Here is a 19,982-nt window from a genome sequence, read left to right as displayed (position 1 = left end):
TGGACATGCTCATGTGTCTCCCTTTTAAGGAGCTTAAAGATGTCTAACTTTTATGTGGCTGAAGGCAGCTGAAATGAGTCTTACCTGAAATGACATGCTCAGTATCACACAGAATATCTGTCAAAGATTGAGCAGAGGGTTTTTTGGAGTCCTGATTTACCACCTAATCCACAAAAGTACCTTTCTTCTCCAGGTTATGAGAGGCTAACATGTCACCAATCTCTGCCTTAACTAGATAGAAATATTCAAGCCTCATTTAGGTGGAAGAGTTGGTACACAGCATCCCTCTTCCTGTTCCTCAGCACTTCCACTTCCTTGTGAAAAGCCTAATTTTCTAGAACACCATTCTTCTTTCATCCATCCTCTAAAAAATGCTACTCACGCACTTTTTTGTTTTGCACCCTATGAATAAAGATATCAATGGATGAGATACACATAGCAGTCAGAGAAGGAAAAGTGGAGCATTCTGTTATTAATTTGGGTCTACATATATCTTTGTTTGTCACAGAAGAAACAGGAAAAACATATTTTTAGAAAATATTCACTCTTTTATTTTGTTTCCTAAGCATTTCCAATATGAATCTCAGAGAAAAAGCAATCTGCTACACTCAGATGCTTGTGTGATGAGGAGTCTATCAGGTGCCATGGCAAACAAGCTTGTTCTCTGAGCAGCATATTCAAATTCATCCAGTACTACATCTCTTCCCTCCCTAAAGCACAAACAGTGATAGCCATGCTGTAAACAAAGCCTGAGCCTAGAGCTGACTTAATTCTGCTTGAGGAGAAACTCTGTCCACATCTTTGTGCATTATGTTTTTCTTTATCATTCTTCTGACACACTTTTTACTCTGCCGACCCTGAGTAAATTTGTCAGAGCAAGATGGTCATCCAGTTTTTCAGTCTTGGGTAAAGTAAGCAACACAAGACTAGGAACAGAAAAGCAGAACACTGGAGTATAAATGGCAAAATCCCAGAAGCTAAACTCTAGGAGAAGCAGAGGTTGAAACAGTAATGCAATATGAAAAGAGGCATGACATTTAAATCAGTATTGTGAAGGGTCAGTCTGCTATGGGAGCATGGGATTTTTTGCCAGCTACTTTCTTTTTTACCTTGTCATGTCTTTAAAGGGTTTTGTTTCCTTGAGTTTTTACAAGTGCATGTAGAGATAGGATGAGGGGTAATGATTTCAGACTGGAGGAGGGGAGACTGAAGTTAGACATTAGGAAGAAATTATTTCCTGTGAGGGTGGTGAGACACTGGAACAGGTTGCCCAGAGAAGCTGTGGCTGCCCCCTCCCTAGAAGTGTTCAAGGCAACACTGGATGGGGTTTTGAGCAACCTGGCCTAGTGGGTGGTGTCCCTGCCCATGTAGAGGGGTTGGGACTAGTTGATTTTTAAGGTCCCTTCCAACCCAAAATATTTTATGGTTACACAATTTCAAGGTGAGAAAATTGCACTCTTTCTTGAATAGAAGTCCCTGATTAGATGGTGTTCCAGTGACTCTCCTGAAAGTAAAGTTTTTACTGCAGTGTAAGGAAGTTTAGGTGTACAAACTGAAGCAACCTGGAACATACAGGAAGTGCATGGGAACCATTTTTCCTGTGTAGTAATACTTTTTGTCCAAGGCACATTCCAAAGATTATGTCCATAGTGAGATAACAATGCTACAAATTTAGTAGATCTCATATTTAATCTCCAGCAGAAGTGACAACCATAAACAACAAAAACGTATCCCAGACTACAGCCTGACACTACTGACTCATCAGTCAGTTCTGATACACTGATCACAGGGTCTGCTGGTCTGTTTCAATATCCTGCAAGGAGCTGATGTATTTGTACTAAAACATTCTAATATGTTCCCTTCTCTCCACGCAAGGTGAATGCTGCTAGGCAGCAGCTTCGCTTCCCCAGTCCTCCTCCTCCTTGAGAAATATCTGACATGCAGAGGTACACAAGGCCTGCTCTCTTTGTCACTTCTACTTAACATCTTGGTGCTAGGGCCATCATGAGGAATTCATCTGGAAGAATAATAGCGGTTACCAAAAGGGATTTCTGGGTCTTGTATTGCCTTGAATTGCTAAGGGAAAAATTCTTGGATAATGCTGTTCCTGCTGTCTCTTTGAGCTCCCTTTGTCTTATGTCAGGTATCATGAGCAGTGCTGGCTAAGTAAGCACAAAGTGCAGCATCTGCTTCACTCTCTGGAGAGGTGTATCACTGGGCAGGCTGCCCCTTCATGACAGAAAGCATTAGGGAAAGCTGGGGTTGCCTGAGCTAAGATTCCTTCTGGAGCTGCCCCAGGGTAATTGCCACTCTTTCACACCTTCTCTGGTGAGTACTTGTGGTGCTTTGTACCTAGTCCATGTTGGTTCCTGCTTGAAAGTCCATGAAAGCTTCCTGCCTTAACAATGAACACCAGAGTATGTATTTAATATTAATTGTACAAGTATATAGATTTGAAATGAGAGCTTTGAAGGACAATGGGCAACTTAAATCTGGGCAGCTTGAATAACCAAGTAAATGTATTTCAGATTACTTTCTATTAGAATCAGAGAAGATATAAGAAGGAGAGAGGAACTATTTTTTGAAAGCTTTTGTGAGGATGAAGAGGTGAACAAGTGCAGTCCATTAAATAAAATAATAAATTAATTACATGGAGGTATAAAATGGGTAACTTGGAAATTCTGCAACTTTGTAGCCATTATAAAAAATATAGAAAACGTTCACATCAAAGATTATGTGCTCTTCTATATGTTATATAGAAGCCCAGCATGAAGACTTGGAATTGAATCTTCTATTCAGCCCAGTGCTGGGGGAAAATCAATCCTGATTCTCTGGGCTCATTTTATATCCCAACTTGTTATTTTCCTCAGTCCTTCCAGTCTCTCCACTTCATGTTTTTATTTTCACCTCAGTGGTCTCTCCTCCATCACACTTCAGGACTTAAATAATCTTCTTTTGACAAGAGTTAGGAAGAAACCTCCTTATTAGGCTGGTTACACCACAGGTTTTCAGTAGATGGCTTTCTTACACCAGATTCTGAAGCATCTAATTCTGGTTTCTAGAAGAAGCAAAATGCTGGGCTTCAAGGGCAGTGGCTCAGATCTGGTATGACATTTCTTACATAGGCGTGTGCCCTCCTGCTTTTCTATTGCCCATCCTCTGAAATTCTTATCTCCTCTACTCTAGTTCATTTTCCAACTTTCCTCAACTGAGTTCAATTTCATTTCATACTTTTATTTTCTCTTCTGCCTCATCTTTCAAATACACACAATGCTTTTATTTTTTGCTGCTGTGACTAGAAGTCTAATGAATACTAATTTGACTCCAGCACTATCTTTGGATATAATTTTCATAGCCATTCACATCTTGTTTTAGAGAAGTGAAAGCATTTAGACTCATGATCTCTGGTTATGAACTGAGCAGAGCATTTCAATACTCAGTTTTTGTGCCAGGCATGTATTTCTCCACGCATATATTTCCTGATAGAACCCATGGTTATTGGCTCTCAGGCCGTAATGCCTCTCCAAGTCTCCAATTGCCTGGCATGACAGAGACAGTACACCTTTGAAGTTCAATATTTCCCTAATGCTAATGGCATACCTATATCCTCAGTTTCATATGTATTTTAGTGGTGCTTCAGCATATCTCCTCAGGCTGCCACGCAATGGGCTAATCTGATCACATTCAGATACCTGGAGCACAGCTGTTTATGTCTAAGCAGGTGACCCAATGTAAAAATTTTAGCATACAAGTCATCTCATCCCCAGGAGGACATCTGAATAGTCAGATGATTTGCGCCCTAAAAGTGTTCTTCTGAGCAAGAGGAATCCCAGCCACTGAATTGGACAGGGGCCAACACACTGATACCCTTTGCTTAAGGTAGGCATAAAACCCAAGTTCTCTCCAGACAGCTGATTATTAGACATGGTTGCTAAAAAATGTCTAAACCTTGAACATCTGAAAATTCACAGTTTCTGGGCACAGTTACACTGCCTAAAGACCTGTGATAAGCTTATTGGTGGCAACATGAGAAATGAAAAAGATGCATAATAATATAGAAAACTCTTACATGACTGTGTTATCAATCATTTCACGGTATTCTTTGGGATACTTTCATGCTTGCAAAACACGAAGACCATATAACATAGTTTTGGCAGTAGCTTTTCAGAAAACCTGTTACTATAACATGCCCAGAAGTTTGAATTATGCAGTGTAAATATACAACTTACGCTTACAGAATGTGAGGTCCTAACATGTAAGGATGCTCTTCTTCAGATGAAAAAAACAAATTAAAATGGCCATAGTTTTTACATATTCAGTATTTTAACTAAAAACTGCTATGCTGAAGTGTGGCATCTGTTGCTTTATTTTACATGGAAATTCTCTCACACTTCAAGGTCAAGAAAGGCATTTCAGCCAATGACTGAAAAATAATAGCTTAAAAATGCACATTGATTTAGATTTTCAAAATTGATTAGCAGTTTAAGACTGTGACAGCAATTTATGTGGTGTTTCCAGTTTACTAGAAGCTAAAATTGATTAGCACTTTTTGAAAAGTACCATGCTAATCAAGGTAAATTAAGTCATGAAATGATTTGATTACTAGACAATTTGCCCTTTCAGAGACTCTTTAAATAAAACTAGTTTAGGAAATATTTTCTGACAGCAGATCTGCTAAAGTATTACTTGCGTTGGGAGAAGGTAGTAATTTTTTTTTCTTTCATGCTTTTTCTTTTGTATTTTCTCATATCTTTCCAGTAAATAACAATCTTGGTCCACATTGCTCTACTGGATTTTTTTCCCCTTTTCTCAAGCTTTTCACTTCAAGACTTAATTATGTTTGTTCTGATAAATAATTCTACATGTTACCACCCTGCCTCCTACCTCTGTACAGTACAGCAGAATAATGTGTAGACTATAATACGGAAGCCTAAGTCTTCCTCTCCAATTAGAAATAGTTCCAGCAGGACGTATAGTCTAACAAATCTATCTTCAGACTTCCTTCTGAGTGTGTATTTTCTGTTCTAGAGCTATGTGAATAGTCTTAATGGGAAAGACTTCTGAACATTATTTTCACTTCAGAGTGAAACTCAGATACACACAAAAAAATGTATTAAGCTAAACTAAATGGATTTTTAAATTATTCCAGAAGAGGTGGTAGATACAAAATCAAATCGTCTTCATTGTCTGTGAGAGTGCTTCAACTCTGTTAATGGTGAGTGAGGTCTGCCTTAAGCACTGTCCCCGTGGCCCCTTTGCCATCTTCCTCTCCCAGCTAGCCTGTATTCATTTGGTGAGGGGATCACCACAGGTCAAGGTACTTCCAAGGACATGCAGCTACACAGAATAAGGGATCCCTTCTCTTGCATGTACACATGCACACACACTGAGGATGCTGAGGAGAAGTCTGCTTTGTATTTTGCTCAGTTCTTCACCCCCAGAAAAAAAGAAAATCTGCCTAAATAAAGGTGTGTAAATGCAGAGTTGCATGAACACACATATGCCAGGCCAGAGCTCTTTACATGACAACATAAATCTTTGTCTGCAGCCTTTGGCATCTCCAAGAAGAGAGACCACAGTCCCTGCCAACCCCCTCCTAGCAATGCTGGCACCAGTGTTTCATGCTGTTTAAGCCAGATGCTTCTTATTTAAGAAAGCAATTGGAAACGTACAGCACTAAAAAACTAATGCTATCTGTGTTCACATCTGGCCAAGATGTACAGAGCTCAAGGCTGGTTTTCTTTAGGAGTGGGCTGGAATTCCTCATTTTCTGTGGAACATGGTAGAGTGAGCTTGGGGAAGTATAGTTAAATTAGGGAAGGAGATGTGGCTGTGTGGTTGTTAATACAGTGAAACTTCTTCAGGGTGATGTGATACTAGAGTGAAAATCTTCTCCTGGAGGGGAGGAAGAATACATAGTCAGAAGGAAGGAGAATCCATATGGAGCCGAGATTAATTTAAACCCTGAAGTATTTCTGCATTTCTCTTATCCCTTTTGTATAGATAAGTTATACTTTTGCACAATTATTTAGATATCACTAAACATGTGTAGATCTATGCAAATCTGCAAACACCTGGCTTTTGTTCTGATTATATTGCCAGTAGTGCAGATAGCTCGGTTATAAAAGCTAAAAAATAATAACAGTAACTCTGTGTATCCACGATTCCTACATTTCAGCTTTCCTTTCCTGTCCCCTCTCTTTCATAAAAGGCTTCCTTGCCTGTATTTCTTCAGACCATTCCCATTTCCAGTAAGGAGCTGTCTTGTGTTAGAATTCTGCCTCTGCTTTCATATCTCCTTCCACAATATTCAACAGTGTTGATCTGATTTTGGTAAGATATGTGATTTTTTTATACCTTTTCAGTCTTGAGTTTTTTTCCAGACTGTCCCTTCTTCCCTTGAGAAACTTAAAAATATATGATCTTTAAAAAAGGTACAAAAAGCCCCAAAACTACAACAACAATAAAAAACCCCAAATAACAAAAACGCTAAATATATTAAAAAAAAATCAAAAACCAAACTAAACAAAAAAACCCCTCCAACCTAAACAGCTAGACCTTGAGAATTACAGTTCAGAAAAGTAAAAAAAAATATGTGCAGAGTGATAACTAAGCATGGGCAGGCATGTTACGTGGCAGATTGCAAGCTGAATGTTTTGTTTATGCTCATATTGATTCTAGCTGTCTTTCCAGTTTCTCACACAAACCTCATAAATTATACACTCTTGCAAACTGTGCCAGCTGGCATTTAAAATTTGCCCCTGTACCCCTGGGACAAAAGGAACAATTAATGAAGCAGCGACAAGGGGTGCTTCCTTCCTGGGAAAAAAGGAGATATGGACAAAACCCATCCAACGTGGATGACATATTCAGTTCCTAACTCTGCCATGTGGAATTCCCTGGGTTTAGATTGGAAAGCAGACCAAGGCATTTTAATATTCCATTTCAAAATGGTTTTACAAAAAATGGAGGAAAAAAGAGGTGGTAAGGAAGCCACCATCCTCTCCAGTTCCCCTGGGTGACAAATGCATCCAGGGGCTTTTGCTGCTCTCTGATTTTTGTGGCAGCTAAGCTCCAGAGCCACATGCTCTGCACTGCCATAAATACACTGCTTCATAGATCAGAATTATTTACTCTGTCTTCGGAAATAGAACAAAGCAAGTCAGTTTTTGAACCTAATAATGACAATAAACAGCAGTAGTTGTTTGAAAATAGCTCAGATCAGGAACTAAAGAGAGTGTTGTTTATGCAGTTAACCATTATTCATGCCATTCGTATTTGATTTATTCATAGTGTAAGCACTTTAATTGGCATTAATGGTATCACAGTGGTCATATGAGCCAAGCCTTGAAGGACAAAACACATGCACTTTGTGAATTTCCACTGTAGTGACAATAAGAAATGTAACTGTCCTCAAACATATGTGGTAAAAACAAACATCAGCTGCTAACTCGGATGTTACATTTTCAAGCTGGGTTTGTTTGGATGCATTTGCATGGCCTAACATAGGGCTGTGTAAAGGTACCCAGGCTTCCACCCTGGAAACTGCATGGTGCTGTTCAGGAGGTCTCCAGCCAGACAAACATACCCTCATAATGCAGTTACCTTACTATGCGAAACTCAATATTGCACCCTATTGGTAAACTCAGAAAACCAGGTTTAGAATTTAGTAGTTTTATGTATGTAGATGTTGATATAGATGCCTCTGAGATGTCTATGTTTAGATTCCTATTTTGGAAAATCTTACCCGTAATAGTATTTTCACACTAAAAATCTAATACCAGTCAAACCATCTTACTTTAATATGCTAAAACAAATCTATTCCTGTAAATATTTAAGACATAACACAGCCTAGTGTTTTCAAACATATTATGTCCTATTTAAAATGGTGATCCTACTCTAAAAAACATGAAGAAACTGTAATAAACTAAAGTGAGAGTGTAATGTTACTGTAACTCCTCTACATAGAGCTACTTCACACTTTTGCTTCCTGCATCTCATTCTTCTATTATTTCAAGCTTGTACCTTTGAGCAATGAAAACATCAGCCCTGAAACTGGATACCTCATGAAAGCAACATAATGGTGTCATCTTCTGAATGTCCTCTTGCCACCAATGGGACACATGCTTTTTCACATGGTGTGTACATAATTTTCTACAATGTCTAAATAAGGCAGCATGGTTGAAATATTTGTTCCTGTTAATTTCCACATCTTCACTTTCAGGGCTGCATAAATATTCTCCGTAAAAGTTCACAGCTGATGCTATCAGGTCAAGAATCTCACAGAATGTTTTTGGTGCCAAGTCAAACACAAATTCCCTTGGGCTCACACTGGTAACACCTTCTTGTATTTTATTTTTTTGTCCTGAATCTGTGAAATAACAGCTTTGAATTCTTTCTGATGTGATGGTGCTTGCTGCATGTGCAGGGCTGCCAGTATCTGAACCACTTGGCTTGAGAAAATGTGATCTGAGTAAAGTCCCTCTTCTTGCTTCTGGTCCTGCCTCACTGCCATATTGCCTCCCAGGCACTGCACACTAAAATACCTCCGGGGACACTGTGAGAAAACCAGCAAATGGCTGGTTGCTCTTTCTTTGTTAAACGGCAATAACTCTAACCTGGTCATAATGCTTTTTCATACTTCTGTTTTTTATGAGTCCTATAAAAACTCAATTTCCTTTAGTTGGGAGTTACCCCTGGTTGCCTGGTCTAAAGCACCGTATGTCTTGTGTTCAATTGCAGCCTGATTGGTCAAGCAGGAATGGACAGTTAAATCACCTCCATCCTCCCAGTTTTTATCCCCAGGACCTCAGGTGAAAACTTTGTGTTTCAACAGTTCTGGTAATCTCACTGTTAAAGTCGTATCATCATATCGTATCATATCATATCATATCATATCATATCATATCATATCATATCATATCATATCATAGAATGATTGCTACAGCTCTGGAAGCATGTCTGTCATGTAAGCTAATGCTGTAGTTCTCACATTATGCTTAACACAAACCCCAGCCTGTGAAAAGTGAAGTTTTGTTTCACCCACACTGCCAAGCCCTGTGGGATGAGGTGGGAAAAAGAATAATTGCCACCTGCTGGGCTCTACAGGGTGATCTTAGCCCCACAGAGCTTCCAGCTACTGCAGCAAAAGTGAGCCTTCATATAGAGCAGGGCTCCACCACCACTCATGGCAAGCAGATTGACCTTCAGATGCTGCTTAAGCCAATAAGAAAAATGGAAAAACCTGAATCATAGAATCACAGTACGATTTGGGTTGGAAGGGACCTTAAGCATCATCTAGTTCCAACCCACTTGCATGGGTAGGGACACCTTCCACTAGACCAGGCTGCACAAAGCCCTATCCAACCTGGTCTTGAACACTTCCAGGGAGGGAGCAGCCACAAACCTTCCTAGGCAACCTGTGCTAGAAATTCACCACCCTTACAGGAGAGAATTTCTTCCTAATATCTCACCTAAATCTACCCTCTTCCAGTTTAAAACTGTTCCTCTGTGTCCTAACACTACATGTCCTTGTAAAAAGTCCCTCTCCAGCTTTCCTCTAGGCCCCTTCAGGTACTGGATGGCTGTTCTAAGTTATTTTCCTCAGCCTGTCTTCATGGGAGAGATGCTTCTGATTATCTTCATGGCCCACCTCTGGACTCAATCCAACTGTTCCATGTCTGTCTTCTGTTGGGGGCCCCGGAACTGTTAGACAGGTCCAGGCTAGACAATCAAGGCAAAGAGGCACAGTTTAGTGCTGCTGAAGCATTCCTCTGGTTCAGATGGATAGCCTACCATGCTGCAGAACAGAGGTCTTCTGCCCCATGGCGGCTTGTGTTGGCGTCATTCCTAGCTGGGCCAGTTCTCTCCCACTGTAAAGCCAACCTTGGAGAGAGGCTGTTCCTGGTTCTTGGTGTGGGTGTGCTGTCACTTGCACTCAGCCTTCCCAGATTCTGGCTACAGCAGTCTCTGGGGGCCTGATGTGTTTAAAACAGTACCAGGGACTTGGCAAGACATTAGGCTGACGGTTCAGCTGCACAAAGCCGATCTCACCTTGCCATGTGCCAGTCTGCCAAATGAACAAATGGTGCCAAAAGTATCTCATATTGCTTGGCTACAACACTGATTTTTTATTTCTTCTTTTGTAATGCTCAAGTTTGTCCCCTCGATCCTCTGAATTATAAGGTAATTGTGTAGTTCTAATGAACTGTACCTATAGTGGAGCCATTAAGGGTCTCCTTCCAGGCACCATCCACTGTAGTCTGTCTAGAGACAAAGTTCCACACCAAGACTTTTTTTTTCAGGTAATAGGTATTCTGGGCTTTCACAGAGATCTACCAGGACACTCCTATGAACCTTGTGTGGCTTCTGCTGCCATAATAATCTGCCAAAGAAAAAATGGTCCTGAAGAAGCTGCCACTCCTATTTCCTGTTCTTTCATTTGAGGTGTGTGTGGGAAAACAATGTTTATGTGCACTTCTATCTCTGTGGAGCACCTGTTCCCATAGATGATCTTGGCTAAGGATTTATTGCAGTTGTTTTCCAAAGCCATACAAATTAGATAGAATTCAGTCCTTTACTTCTGATAAATGCCACATAAATACATCTAAGGCTCAATTACCTTTGCTATATTTACCCCTGAAGTTTGTAAATATCCTCCTGAAAAGCATAATTTTATTGATTTCATTTATTTATTTGGTTGATCATTTCATTTTATTTCGGAATTGATCAAGTCTTGCTCGTTGTAGGCTTATCATAGGAAGTTTTTTGCTCACCTCTACTGCTGGGCAGATCTAGTGTTGGCTTGGTTGCTTGGACAGATTGGCCTCCACCGAGTCATGGCTAGCGAGTGTCTGGGGATAGCCCAAATACAACAGGTAATGAAAAGGAACACATAGATTTGAACTACTAGAACTATCAATTATGCAAGCAGCTGGGCAGTAGCTGTACTCCATGTTTAAATGAAAGGTGTCAGTATTACAGGATCACAGATAAAGGTATCATGGCTTTTCTCTTAAATTCCCTTTAAAATTCCTTTTCTTTTTTTTCCCCTGAGAGTTGCTTGATCATGGGTCTCTTTAACTCTGATCTCTCATGCTATCATCACCAATGTCTTCACATGATGATATTGTAGCTGGACTAAGGGGAGTGGACAAAGCTTGCGAGTGTCATGTACCCATGTACCACTCTTTCTCTAAATGGATCCTGCACTAAATAGAGAGGAATTGTTTGCTGTAGGGAAGAAAGTAGAAGAATCATTTTGTGACTGAAAAGAAATCGAAGGCTCCCATACATTGCTGTAGAACAGGGTCACTTTCTTTTATGTGCTCATTTTTTTCAAGTTGGAAAATTTTCACCCTTCTTTGTTCATTCTAAGATGAACCTTCTCCTTCAACCTTCCTCAAACAACCAAAAAGCAATCCAAAGTTGGTCTGAGAATCCAGATGGAAGATTATGGAATCTACATATCTTAAATGAGATGGATGACTAATGCAGCTTACTTGTCTAAGTCACTCAGGAATCCAAATTATACACCACATGTTACTCCTTAAGCTAGTCAAGAACAGTTTTCTTTCTTTCTTTTTTTTTTGTTTTCTTTTGTTTTCTTTTGTTAATTCAGGCTTAATAACTGCAGAGCTGAGAAGAAAGAGCACTGCTGTAAACAGTTTTGGTTTAATCTGGCCCTTGCATTATGAGATCAAATCTGAAGATACATTATCTGAAAATCTAACTGTCTTTAATTTTTCCCTTTGAGTGTCACTGGCTTAATCAGACTTAACAGGGATGGCAGTTCATGTAATTTATAAGCAGTAGCTGGTCACTCTGGTATGCTCTCAGTTGCTAATTGTTAAAGCTAAGACACAAAAGCTGTACTGACATACAGGTGTTGCATGTTTCTGGGGAAACAGTTTTGGAACACAGCTGCAGAGTGGGTACTTTCAGACATAGCTAAATATATATATATATATGTTTATGCTGACACTTTGCCCAAGCAGAATCACAACCCTGGATATCTTAAGATAAGATTAAATCCAGATTTAAGCAAGGCAGGCTTAGCCAGGTCTAATAACTAACATACTCATTACAGAGATGTAGAGTTCCTTGTTTAAAAGTCCATGGATTAGCTGCATATTAGGGAGGAATAAACCTTCTGCCTCCCAATAGCTCTGTTCATGCAAACTCAGACACATATGCCTGCATCCATGACCACAAGTGAAATGTATGTGATTTGTGCTTGAGGAGAGAATGGAAACTGTCAGCAAAAATAGACACCATATTTATCTGCATTGTCCTTTCCTGGAAGTGTTCCAAAAATTGAACAAATGGCAAAAGCCTGATAATTTTTCAGATATTTTATTTGGAGCACAATGCAAATGACATACTACCACAACACACATTCTCCCCTCCCTCCACCAGTCTGTTCCCAGCCATGCTCCTGTCCAGACATTCCATCACTGGCCAAAGAAAATATCAGTTTTGGTTTAATATAGTCCCAGCCCTAAGCCAAAATAATCAAATTTTAGGGAGGAAGGACATGCAAATACCCTTATTCTTTGCTTTTTAGCTTGCTTTTATTACAAGACACTTGTCGGGGGTTGCCAAGCTAAAAACCATGGAAGCTAGCTGAGAAAGAGAAGTGCTGAGCTCTGACCTTAGACACACCTGGAAGCAAGATATTAAGCTAGAAAATGTGTTCAGGAAATTCAAGGAGATCTGTGGTGAAAGTAAGGCAGTACCTCACAGCTGCATTGCTCTCTGTAGTGCCTTGAAAAGCATAATCCAATGGTGTTTCTCAATGAGCCAAGCAGAATGAATGCTTACCTGCTTTGCACACTATTCTCACAAGGAAATGATTTTTTTCATTTTTAAATATAGCATTGCATCTACTTACAATTTGTAAGGCTATGTGGTGTGATAACAGTACTATGTATTGTTCGCTGGCACAGACAACTGATCCTATAAACTTCAGCAACGTCAGGTAATGTCTGTGAGGAATTCAATCAATCAATAAGGTCACTCTCCTTTGTTGTTGAGTGATTTCACTTCCAAATAAAAAAACTTCATTTAATGCTGTGAAAGTGGCCAACCACCTTTAAGAGAAAAGAAATCTGGAATCTAAAAATAGGGGGAGCAGAGAACCGTGCACTACAATTATTGCCCTGGAGCAATAATCACTGGGTTTGTGGACAACTACAGAGGTAAGAACTGCTACCTAGTGGGATTGAATCTCAAAGGCCCTGAACAAGGACATTTGGACTCTGTAACAGGAAGCAACTTGGCACCAGCAGTACCCCAAAAGGAGGATTGGATAGCTGCAGTCTCAACACAACACATGGGGCTGCCAGATTTCCCAACTGTATGTAAAAGACATCAGTATCTTTTTCTGAGCTGCAGTCAGGGTTCTTGCTCTGATAATAAGTTCTAGGGAGTTGAGTAAATCTTGAGATAGATGACAAAAGCTTGGAGAAAAAAAGCTCTTGGGGGTTTTCCTCTTCTGTGCTGGGTCTTGAGTCATCTTGATGATCTCGGGTTAAATGCAACTACAGGACAACATGGGTTTGTGAGTTTGGTGGATCTGACTTTATTTGGAGGTGTTTTACAACAATTCAGTTTGAACACGAAGAAAGACATCTTTTTGCATCTAACTATTTGAGTTTTCTTTTTAAGGTTGCTATCAGAAATTAGGCTTTTAGTTGAGCTAGAAACGTGGTCAGCTTTATTCTGTCTTTCTCAAGAAGAGCAGCATAAAACTATTTATCAGTAATTTTTTTGTATCTTTTTTTGAACAGTATTTTGACTATTTCCCTCTCCTGTGCTGAACTGTTATACTCTGAATCCTCTTCCCAGTGATCCCAGTGGAGAAAAGAGACAGGCAAGGATGTAGAACAGCTGCTGTGAACAGGCTCCCTGCCCCCTGAAACAGCCCTTGTCTACCCTGTTCTGTCCCTACAACCAGGTTTAACCTCTCTGAAGGGGATGAAATTAATCAAGGATCAACTAACTAAATGCTTTTACTTTAGCTGAAAGATAGTTTGTTGCTCTTTAAAGGGGGCAGAGAACACCCTTCACATTTAAAAAAAATATGTATTTAGTATAAAATATACTAAAAAAATACTAAATTGAAAAATAAGAGTAGGCAGCTCTCCAGAATCAGACAAATGCACCAAGTTCGGCTTGGGACATAAATGTATCAGTAAGATGGGCTGTTGTTTCAATTGTTTTGTGCCAAATTTTACTGAAGGTGCCAGCTGTCAGTGATACGAGTAGGTTTCTGGTCAGAAAGAAAACGCCACAAGAATATACCTTGTTAGGACACCTATCGGCTCCCCATGGATTCACCTTATCTTGTCAACTGTCAAAACCAAACACTTACTGTAGTCAGTTCTGTGGAGCTGTGAAATAAATTGGTGTTTCTCCAAATCCTTGATATAATTGCCACATCCTTTCCCAGACACTAACTGCAGAAATGGCATGCTAAGTCGCTTCTTCTAAAACTTAGGTGAGGAGATTTTATTATTTGTTAAGAGGGCCAGAGTAGTAGATGGGAGAACTGAAGCTCTCTGGGACCACAGCACTGGTCCTGGAAGGTCTTTCAAGCCCTCAGGTGCTCCCAGGCACAGTGCTCTGGAGAGAAATGCTGTTGGAATCACTGGCACCAGTTGGCTGAGGCTGGTAGTAAGAATATCTGTTAGTGGTATGTTGGGAAAATTATTTTGCAGGAGCACCTTACAGGCTGCAGCTAAGCACTGTGTAGGTGTTGACTGTGCAGGTACTGTGCACATAATAAAGGCACAGCCTCTGCTCTCAGTATGCAGTATAAGAAAGAAGGCAAAGGAAAGGTGTATACATGGAGGGGGAGGCAGAAGTATTATCTCTCTTTTGCAGATGAGGAACCGTACAATCTTAAGGTCTGAATGCTAGCAACTGCACATCAGGGTCAGATTCCCATAAAAGGAACTGTTTACCAATGTTTTCCATTTGCAAGTAGCATATTTTAAGACATTCCGGAAGAGAAAGGAATAGTGTTGCATCTGAATGAAAATCCTTAGGTGTTATGGCAATGTATTAAAACATAACACATCTGAGTGTTTGTCAAGTACAATATGCAAGTGGCTAATGCTGCAGTCAAATGCATTTTTCCAAGGAATCAGCAGCTTTCTTACTGCATTTATCAAATATATCTCCATGGAATTATATTTTTGAAGACATGAATCAACACAACATATGTTGTAGTGCTTCAGCTTTGTTTTCATAATGAAAAGAAGCTGCTTTAATAGCATCTGTTGTAGTGCTAGGATCATATCCTGCCACAGTTTCTCAGAGAAAAAAACCCTCCAATTTCAAGTCAAAGAACTTGGATCCAGGTTTAAAGGAATAGGAAAGCTTTTTGTGACTGATCTTTCATGCTATTACCTAGTTATCTGTTCCACTCCTCTCCTTTCTTTAATTATTTAGCAAAGTTAACACAAAAACACAGTAAAGGAAACATTCAAACTCAGTATCATTTCTGGACACAGATGTTCTTAAGGCCAGCAAGGAAATTTTACTATGAAGTCCTATTGAAGTAAACTCTTTCTTCATTTAGAGTTGCATCTTCCTGTGCTGCAGTTGTCTTCTAAAATATATGTTGCAGATTATCTTCCTTTGAGAGAACAATAAATGAAAGCTTGCAGTACTGGGACTTGGTAAACTGCCTCTAATATAATTTATATTATGGGGCACCAATTACTGGGGAATTCATATGCTGCTAAATGTCAGTTCCACTCTTGTCCTAGCAATGACAAAAACAATTTGTAAGTCATTATAATCACAAGAATGCCACTCTGATGAATCTCCTTCTTGTTCCTTCACAATTCCCCTGATAATTGCAAGAGTATAGATTTTCAAGGTCTTTTCAGCCTTACCACTGCCCTGCAGTAGAAGGAGGTAGAAGATGTTTGGATTTTGAGTGCTTTCTTCACGGGCAGTAACAAAAGGATAACGGCAGAAGGTTTGAATAGGTTTCTCTCCTTTTCACTCTGCTAAGGTGCAATAAGTTACGGAAAAAGGAGCAGTTAGGATCAGGAGATTGCATTAGGCTTTCATCCGATCTAAATTCTCTAGCTGTGGTTAATATTTCATATTTCCGTGCAGCGTGATAGACACAAAAATGTGCAATGTGTGATACCTTGTAATACCTGTGCAATGTGAGATGTGATACCTGATCCAAAGATCTTCTCTCTAAATCGGACTCAAGGGGATTTCACAGGAGAAGGGGAAAGAGGGAACATGTCTGAGGACAACAAGCAGGGCTTTTAGGGCAATAAACCATGAGTTACACCAGCGTATGCTTCCTTGGTTTGGTCTTGCAATTCTTAAAAGCAGAGCTATAGTCAAGTTATGCAAATAAAAGTTGCCCTTGACACAGTGAATGCCCTTTGAAAATCCCTGTTTATTCAGTACATGAGAATATATGGATCCTTATGTTTTAGTGATGGGTATTGAAATGCCTGGATTGATACATTTTGCTATATATAAAAATAGAGAGGGGAAATAGAAAACTTTGACTTATAAAAGAATTATAAGCTAGAAATGTAATTTAAAATAACTCTGCCAGTTCTTGAGTGTCTGGCACTTTCTGCTTCATGAATTGTAATCTCTGAGGGGGGGCAGGGAAGAGAGCTCATTTCAAGTCAGAGAAGCAACAGAGAAGATTTCTGATGAAAACACAGGTTGGCTTGAAGGTGCTTTTAGATGTCTGTGGCTCATGCTGGCAAGGTCTGAAGACTTTTTATATTAGTGAGAACTTAGGACTGTGCCTGACCATCCTCCATAAATTACTGCGCTGGGGCTGGTAGGGTTGATGGAAAAAGCCACTCCCTGGAGGCACGGGCTGAGAACACATTAACAGAGTTGAATTGGCCCAAACATAAGTAATATCTCCTGCCCACCACTTTTTAAGGTATCTACTGTATGGATGTGTGGGTACATGAAAATGAGTAGGACAAACTTGTCTGTCAGGTGCATGTAGTCCTTCTGTAGGAAGAGACAAATGGTTCCTGCCTCATCATGTTTCTGTTGGGATAGATCTGCAGGAAGAGAGGAGAGGCAGGTGCTTTTTCCCATGGGACATACGCTGGCCAGAGCACACACACTGGCCATGGGAAACAGATTTTTCCTTTCAGCAAAGTCACTTCCCTAGTTCCTTTTTCTTGTGCTGGATTACGCCATCCTCACAGAGAGGAACACTTCCAGTAGGCAGAAAGGTCATGGCATCTGGCCCCCAGTGAATGCCCCCAGCATTTTTCTACTGTCCTGACCTGATATTAAGTTGCTTTGAGAACTTCCTGCCATGCTGACAGCAAACAGATGACAGCAGTGCCCTTATTAAAGTGAGTGTGGTCAAGGCTGAATGTGTCATAGAGCTATCTGCTCCTTTCCCCACTTCACAGTGGAATTCTTCTCATTGAAAAGTTTCTGCTGTTTCATATATCCGTGCAAATGAAAGCAAAGCAAACAGAAAAGGCAGGGTATAGTTGTATTCAGGAGTATTCTAGAAACAAGGTTAGGTAGTTGATGGTCACCAAAATAAAACAAAAACACCAAACACGTTCCTTGCTTATATCTTCTTACCTTTTTGTTTGTTCAGTTGTTTTTTGTTCCCTGGAGTTTGTTATTCTCTATATTGCACCCCAGTATTATATTTAATACTAAGCATCCCAGGTAATTATGCAATTTTGACAGCATTTTAATTCATTCATTAAGTAGTGTTACCTCTGAAAACCTGGAACATGAGGCACATTCCTACTTATAACCTCCATTGTCTTAACTTATAGAATCTCACTTATCAACCTCCTAGTCATCTGTACCCATTAGCATGATTCTTCTATCAATATAATGTAAAATAACTGAACTTCACAAAGCAATACATATTCTGTACTTGGCTGCAGATCTTAGCTCTACTTTAATACTAGCTTACAAAAGTTGCCCTTAATAAACACTGAAGTCATTTGAAAGGGGAAAAAAAGGTTAGTCTGTTCCTTTTGACCTGTAGAAGAGCTGTAAATTTACTCACACTAACTGGAAAGCAACAATTGCAGACCTAAAACCTGATCCTTTGAGCTATTATGTTTGCTCAGTAGCAAAGAAAATCACATCTAGGGACACTAAGCAGCAGTTTCTAATCATGAGTGTATGTTTTCTAAATATAAGGAGCAACTTTCCCCTTCAGAGTTATAAATACACCTGTGTCACCTACAAGATTCAACGGACAGCTGTAGCCAACAGTGGTCTGGACTGGACTGACAGTAACAGATGAGCCAGTGGTCCCATTCCTGACTAGTCAGGCAGCCAGTTGTTCTAGATTGGATTTATCAATCAGGGGAGTAGATGTGGGTTCAGTTAGGAGGCAGTAATTCTGTTAATGCTCTATATTGCTAGACAATAACCTCTGGCCTGTCCCTGGTGTAACTCATTCATACTTGTCAAATCAAAACACAGACAGCTCCAGAATACTGGGAATCTCAGATAATGGCATCATTCCAGCCTCTGGTATCAAATACCATTGCTCAGCTGCAGAAAGGAGAGTTGCCTCTATCCTTTTCTGCTGACCCAATGAGCTTCATTCATAGGATCAAGGTAAAGAAGAAGAGTGCCTGTCTGGGAGTGCTTTTTGCTACATATACTGAAAGGAGCTACCTCGAGAGCTCTATTTGTCAGGTGGATGATGGATAAAATGTGATACAAGCCCCTTTAACAAGCACAAACATCAGCGTCTTGAGCAGTAAATGTGCATCTCCTAGATTTTTCCTGAGCATGGTAAATCTATACAGTCAACACTAGGACCACGGACAAGAATGTACATGCAAATAAAAAGCACACATATCTCCTGTATAGCTTCAGCTCTCATCCCTCTTCTGATAAAAGTTCTACATTTCAAAAGCCATCAATCAGCAAGAAGACAGTTTCTTCTTTCTGAGCCTCTTAGCACGTTTAGCACAATAAAGGGGGAGAGGATAACGATAGGGGGAAACAAAACAAAGCCAAACCACTCTTCTGGCAGTCCTGAGAAGCATTTACCAATCTCATCTCCCGAGAAGAATTCTGCTTTGTTTCAGACACTCCTGAACATACTTAGCTTTGCTCTTGAGCACACAAAACATTCCTTGCAATTGCCTTCACATCCCAGCAATCCACAGAAGATCTTGCACATTTATTACAGAAAAATCTTTGAAATCTAGTAGATCTTAAGCTGCACTCAGGCTCTGAGAGCCCCCATGGCTCCTGGCCACCCCCCCTTCTGCCTTTTGCTGAGTTAATCCGCAGCTCTGCCGGCTAAGGGGACTTACCAAGGGTTTTTCGCTGGGAGGATGCAGTTAGGTGCTCCCGCACACTGGAATAGCTGCTACCCAGTAATGAAGCAGGAACTGAGAAGTCTCACTCTTTCAATAGCTATTCAGGTAGTGCTGCCAGCTTTCTCTAGCTCTCTGCATACACACACATTTGGGGGGGGAGAGAGGGGGGAGGGAGGAGGTGGGGGGAGAGAGAGAAAGACGCAATAAACTCTGACTATAATTAAGAGAGCTTCTTTCTACAAATTACAGAAACAAGAGATCCCTTAGCAGCCTCTTTAGCATCATCTTTTGAAAAAGGAGTCACTTACAAGAAATACTGCATCCTTCCTTCGTTTCTTTTTTCCCCAGAAGAAAAATTAAAGCCAGCTCTCTCGGATATTTAGTCATTGATGTATCATAGGGAGGTTGCTGTTTGGAGTTTAGATTTTTTTTTTCTTTTTATGATGAAAGTTTTATTACGAAATTCAGCCTAGTTTGCAGACAAAAAGACACGACTCTGCTCTTTATAAGGAGCAGCGTCTCAGGAAAGCAGTTTAGATCAATTATTTCATGCATTTAATGACAGTACTTATGAAAGAGAACATCTGTGCTAAGCAATTCACTAACTGGGAAGGTAACAGTTTAGTAAATACATATCGCTGACCTTTT

Source organism: Apus apus, chromosome 1 (genome assembly GCF_020740795.1).
Source record: "Apus apus isolate bApuApu2 chromosome 1, bApuApu2.pri.cur, whole genome shotgun sequence".
In the NCBI taxonomy this organism is placed as follows: Eukaryota; Metazoa; Chordata; class Aves; order Apodiformes; family Apodidae; genus Apus; species Apus apus.
The sequence above is the reverse complement of the archived record's forward strand: the minus strand, read 5'-3'. Positions refer to the sequence as shown.